This window comes from Antedon mediterranea, chromosome 2 (assembly GCF_964355755.1).
Source record: "Antedon mediterranea chromosome 2, ecAntMedi1.1, whole genome shotgun sequence".
In the NCBI taxonomy this organism is placed as follows: domain Eukaryota; kingdom Metazoa; phylum Echinodermata; class Crinoidea; order Comatulida; family Antedonidae; genus Antedon; species Antedon mediterranea.
The window spans coordinates 9569426-9576018 of NC_092671.1; positions in this window are offsets into that span (position 1 = coordinate 9569426).

The following is a 6593-nucleotide window of genomic DNA, read 5'->3' on the forward strand; positions in this document are numbered from 1 at the left end:
ACTCCTTGGACTGTTTACACAATGAACAAATCTGTTTCACAAAAATAGTGCTATAATATTTATTATAAATGAGAACGTAAACAACCGAAAAATCGACGAACTTGCTTAATATTAATTAATAATTTTGGAAAGACTTTTATATATTAATAAAACTATATATAGAATACAAATATAGAAAAGGCGTATATATACAAAATGAAAATACAATGGTAATGAGGAAAGTCCGTGTCCATGGCGATTGTGCTGCCCTCAATTGATTCTATAAGATTTAACTTTTTTAATTGGTAGTAATAGGTCTTTACTTGACTTTTAAGTAGTCAATATCAATATTAAATCGAATCGAAATACGTACACGCATTAAAACAGTTATTTATTATCCGTGTGGGCACAATTAAACAATTATTTAAAGTGTCAATTTAAGCACCGAGGATGTTCTATGCTCGGCTAATGCCTATAGTAACCCACACTCTAATAGTAACTCCCTTCTAATAGTAACCTACCTTATATAAGTCAATCTATAATAATAACGCACTACTCTAATAGTAACCCATTGAGGTTAAGAATCACAACAACTTTTGATGCAGTCGTATTTTGAAAATAAGGCGATAATGCATGTTGATCTCGGGAGTGGGGGAGGATTGAGTGTTTTGAGTTTATAAAATAAAGTTAGAGTTCAACCAAATTTGTTTATTCGTAATGTTTTATTATTTTGCTATGAGTTGCTGACCGGAAAAGTTGGGGTATGTTACTATTTTCAGGTGCCTAATTTAAGATTAGAAATAGTAACCCACACTCTAATTGTAACCCCCTTCTATAGTAACCCACCCTAAAAACCAATAATAACCTAGGGTTACAATTAGAAGATTTTGGTATCTGAATTTAATTAAGTAATTACGGTTTACACCATTAATATAATTAAATCCAATGGATCATTTACTTAGCACCAAACATGCAGCAGGCATAGGCTCAGGCCACAATACATACATTGGTGTGTAATTAATTATTATGTACACACGTCATTCGTATACACTAGAGCAAGTCCACTCCTCAAAATAGGCTACACAAAACAACTACAGTATAAACATTACATAATAATTACAATAATACAGCACGTATGCTTAAAGATGTATTGTCCCTTTGACTAATCCCCCCCCCCCCCCCACCCAAAAATAAAAAGAATTCGACAAAAAGTGGATCATTTTGAAGCATCATAATAGTTATTAACTTTTACCAAAATACAGACGTTTTTTGTTAAAAAAATAACTTTGACTTCCAGTCAAAGTTTTCGATCAAAACGTATCTCATAATGCAACGCGCTTGTTTGGCTACTCTGTATGCATAATCATAAAACTTCCTCGCGATCTGTGGCAGAACACCTTCTCAACCGTGACGAGTTGTAAACAATCCTAATTAGCATCATGCATAAACAACGATTTTCCAGACCAAATGTATTCAAATTAATTTACCTGTTAATTACGTATACTTGTTGTTTGTGGCTCGAATTTTCGACTTAAAGGGAATAACTTTAATATTACTTTGATATGGCCAATTTAAATTTAGAATATTTTGACCTTCATTTTTTGTGTTTCAAGGGACAATACATCTTTAAGAAGATTGATGTTGTAGTAAAATTCGTTTGTATCGATTCAGCAGTCCAACTGGAAATTACGTAGTCTGAGCAGCTGCAGTAACGGAAACTACCAACACATAACGCGAGTCGAATACGGCATTTATAACCATGGACATTTGTAATAGTTTTTGTTTCTCTTCGTAAGGGCGACCCACTTTTATTTCGTTCCAAACTTTCAGTATCATACGGTTTGAAATGTCACTAAAATATACGTTACAGCATATTTAGTAAAGAGAACTTTAAAACAAGCTTACATAATATACGGTAGATATTAACATATATAATTCAATAATTGTTCTTCAAAATAATTCGTCCATTTCTTTTTAGCTTTATTTAGATTTCAATCAGATTTCTAAAAGTTCAACTTGGAACAAGTTCCAAACCACTCTTGATTTTATTTTTGAATGCTTTTCCACAGATTTAATAAAATTGGATTTATATACAGTATACAATAAGGGATTAATTCATTTGTAGACATTCTTACTTCTTCTTCCAATAACAATATCTGGCTATGTTTGAACTGAATTAAAAAACCATTGTAGGCCTAATAGTTATCAATTTTAAATAACGTGAAAATGTTATTTAATTTATTTTATTTTATTTGGCATAATACAAATATTTCAACAACACATTACTGTGTTAAATTAATTGCGATGTACTTACTTAACTATTATTATTATTAATTCTGTATCTGTATTTAAAATGTTATTGTTCTTGTATGTCTTTCTATAATCTAAAACAAAAAAAATGTTTTGTAACTTTTCACTATTAGGCATACATTTATTTTATCATGGACCATTTGTAAGAGCATTATTTTTAATGAAAATGTCATCCATGTAAAATAAGTTTATAAACTGTCCGATCCGACGAGTCCGTTCCCGATAATATAGTTCCCCACTAATTCGCGGATTTTTTAAATTATCCTTGAAACGGCCGATTAAGTTGATTAATACTGATATGATTTACTTAATACGTATAAATATAAATAAGTTTAGGCCTATAATGTAAATAAGAATATGAACTTAATTAGAAGTTATTTTACACAATAGTATCGGTAAACATATACTTACATAAATTACAAGTAATGTCAAAATGGAATGAGTTAAATGGCTTTTGTGTACAGCCATTGTTTGTAAATGTTTGTATTATCATTTTAGCATTACTGTATATTTTATTAAATTTATATTTCAATGTTTTTTCAATTTACTTATTATCCAAGTCATGAGTGTGCTCAATTTTAACATAGTCATTTACCTATATCTTAAAAAAATGGAGAAACTCCCAACCACACAGTGAAATATATATATTTATTTTTATAAAATTTATTTTATTTTAAGTTTTCAAAATAAATTGTAAAAATAAACCAGAATAAGTATTATTCTACAGTTTCTTTCTGCATATATGTTACCAATGTACGGAAGCCCGTTCGGGCCACAAGTTAACTATATTTTAGTTAACTTGTGGCCCGAACGGGCTTCCGTACCAATGTATCTATATTATTGGATAATTTTTACAAATATCCAATACATGTTAGCGAGTTAAAGATGTATTGTCTCCAAAAACATGCAAAATAATGTAATAATAAATAAATAATAAAATCAGGCCATTTTGAAGTTTTAATAAAAGTAATCACTTCTGCAGAAAAAAAATGAATAAAAATAATGTTTTTACTTATAAAAAGACAAAATAAACGGTTAAAGTCAACCAAAACCAATTGTGTGACAGAAAATTTGACTATTTTTTTAATTACAGTTTTTTCAGGTAAATATATATTTGATTTTTGATCAAAGCGAATAACTATTATGTGGCATTAAAAAAAAATATGACCAAAAAATGATAAAAATAATTTTCTTTCAGGGGGACAATATATCTTTAAGCAATTTAAGAAACACTTACCGAGCAAATTTTCCATCCATTTTTATCAAACTATGTCACAATTTTTATCCGATTTTTAAAAATAAGCACCAATTCAATGCAACATGACCAACAGAATAATAGATGTGTTGATGATCAAAAGAATATGTTGCTCATGGATATACAACGTGAAAATGAATAGTGTTATAGAGATTGAATACGGTGTAAGTTAATTATAAAGAGCCAACTGTTGACGTATCAATTTATCTGTCGATATATTATTATACATGACTGAAATAGTTGCATGAATTATTCCACGTGTAAATACGTGACAATGTGAACGCAATGTTTCGCATACGTTATGATGTTGAATATTACCTAGATTTCCTCCAAATCTTTGATGGCGACAAGAATTAGTCGATTTTCTCACCTGACCAATTTCTTTCAAAGGCGTCTCTGTACAAAAGCTAATAATGTCTGGGGTGCTTCAACATGAAATGAATGAAAGCGACCAAAATATAATAGCGAATGAGTTTACCAAAGAACAATAATCAGTTTTCTTTGTAAAATCAAGAAACTTTTTTAAATTTTAATAATTTAAGTAAAAGTAATATATATATATAATATATAAACAGTAGGTCTACAAAACACATTTAATACGTATTATTATTGCCAAAATGTATTGAAATATTATTTTGAAAACCAATCTTTAAATCATTTTTTAAAGTATTCCTGGGGTCTCTGTACAAACCTCCTGGTTTCCTGAGACCCCTTTATCAGTATTTTCTTGAAACATTGTACTTATTATTTTTACTATGACGGTGATGTGAGGAATGAGATATATTTCAATTTGTATTTGTAAGAGATTGAGCTACGAAACAAAACTTATTCGTATAGAAGTCCAACAGAACCACACCAATTTTGTAATACAATTGTTTCTATTTTCTAAATCATATCTTTATGTGTATGTATTATTTAATTGTCGAAATTGTTTTGTTTCGCATGCTTTGTTTTATCTTCTTCATAAAATTTACTTTATTTGATAAATTAATGTTCTTCTTCGCGCTATATTTTTTAAAGCTATACGAACACACCTTTATGTATTTAATATATCGACAAACAAACTGTAACGCCTTGTCTACACTATCAAACTTTATGTGTCAAAAAAGTTTGATGTGCCTATATATGGTAGTGCTATGCTTAAATATGGTAGTGATATGACATCATCATGTCAATATATGGGCACATCACATTTTTTTGACACATAAAGTTTGATAGTGTAGACAAAGCTTAAAGCTTAGTCTAAGCTAATTTACAGTCCTAATTTGTTGGAAGTCGCTATCGAACATTTTTTTGTCTTAAGAAATGTGAATGAAAAAGAATATTTCGCGTTATAACAAATACCGTAAATGCGCGAAGACGGCATGAGTACTTAAAGAAGTGACGTAAAGTAAGTAGGCTGTCAAACAAAATCATTCAAATTATTCTCTATTGAAATTTGTTTAGAGAGCAATCCGAACTGATAATTGTTATGCAGAACAAATACATGTAGACCTTCAGATTGCACAACGACAGGCCTTCGATTATTACGATAAATATTGCCGGACAATGAGCCTCTTAAATGGTTTAGTATTTAAATAATTTAAGTAGTATCCATAAATTATAGTCGTTGTAAGGATTAACGCAGCGTGATTTCTATGGGCCTACTCCGGGAAGAGTGAAACTGTTTCAATTTAATTGATTTCCACAATATAATAACATACATACAGGATAATTAATGCAATGAAGTAATCATGGGGGGGGGGGGGCATAGGCCTATAAGTCATAAGTGTGACCCAATCCAAGATATAACTGTATGAAATTCATTTATTGTTTCCACACAATTTTACAATACATTTATTTACAATTTTTAAAAGACGAATCTACAAGATGAATTCTAAATAAATTACGAAAAAAACGTTGTTTCTTGGCAACAGCCAGTAAATGTAGTCTATTATGTTTAAAGGAAATAGCACAATCGATTTCTTAGCCGAGTTTCGTTTCTGAATCATAGATCTCGATACTAAAAATACGGACTAGTAGTAGAGGTACATTCGAATTGAATAATGAGGTAAAAAATCTATTTGCGTTAAGTTTAGGTCAAGCAAACTGAAAATAAATACTGTGAAATACAAATGTTCTGCAGTTTCCTATTATGCCACATTCGAGACTCTAAATTTAGGCTGGTGGATATTTTTCCAATTGTTTTGTTTGGTAGAATTCTGGGAAGTGCCTAATTAATAATTAACTATTCGCTAACTTAAAGGGCTTGGAATGTACGTGTTTATTAATGTATCCATTATGTAATATTATAACAACGTTTTCAGAAAATAAAATGTAGGTAGGCCCATGCCTACTTACAATTAATAAAGTTGTAATAAAGATTTCACAGGAATACACATGTAAAATAAATATAGGCAACATTATTAAACTTATAAATCCAGTAATCCTATAATAATTATATTATATTACCTTAAAGTTTTCAACATGGCTCGTGACGTACTTGCTGAAGACATGGTTAATGAATTAGGTTGGAAACACTTTAAAATTAAATCCTGCAAACTATACGTTATAGGCCTTTATAATTATACCGATAATTGTGATCAAGAGGCCTTAGTGAACTCCACATAAAATCAGTTTAGCGTCAGTGATTTGTGAAATCAGGCTTTGCAATAATCGTTCCAGATGTACGGAGTTCACAGAAAAACAGCAAAATAATACGATTACATGTGTTGTGTGCATACACCTTCCGTGTACTTTTCCACAATAATGTTTATATAGGTAGCAAATTAGGACGCTCTGAACGTTCTGATTCGACAGTAGAGCAAGCTGCTTAGGCCTATTTGTTCCATTTTGTGCAATTAAAGGCGTTTACGTTGAGCGCCGCATTTGAATTGTTCACAACAAGCTATACTTAAACCTTCAATGCTATTTGTTTCGTAAATGAGACTGACAATTCGTCAGGCACAGCTTTGACTTTTTCCAGGTGAATGTACAGCATACCTTTGTTGTACATCAAACGTAGTTACAATTAGTGCGTTTACGTTGAGTGCGTTTTACCATAAATCCA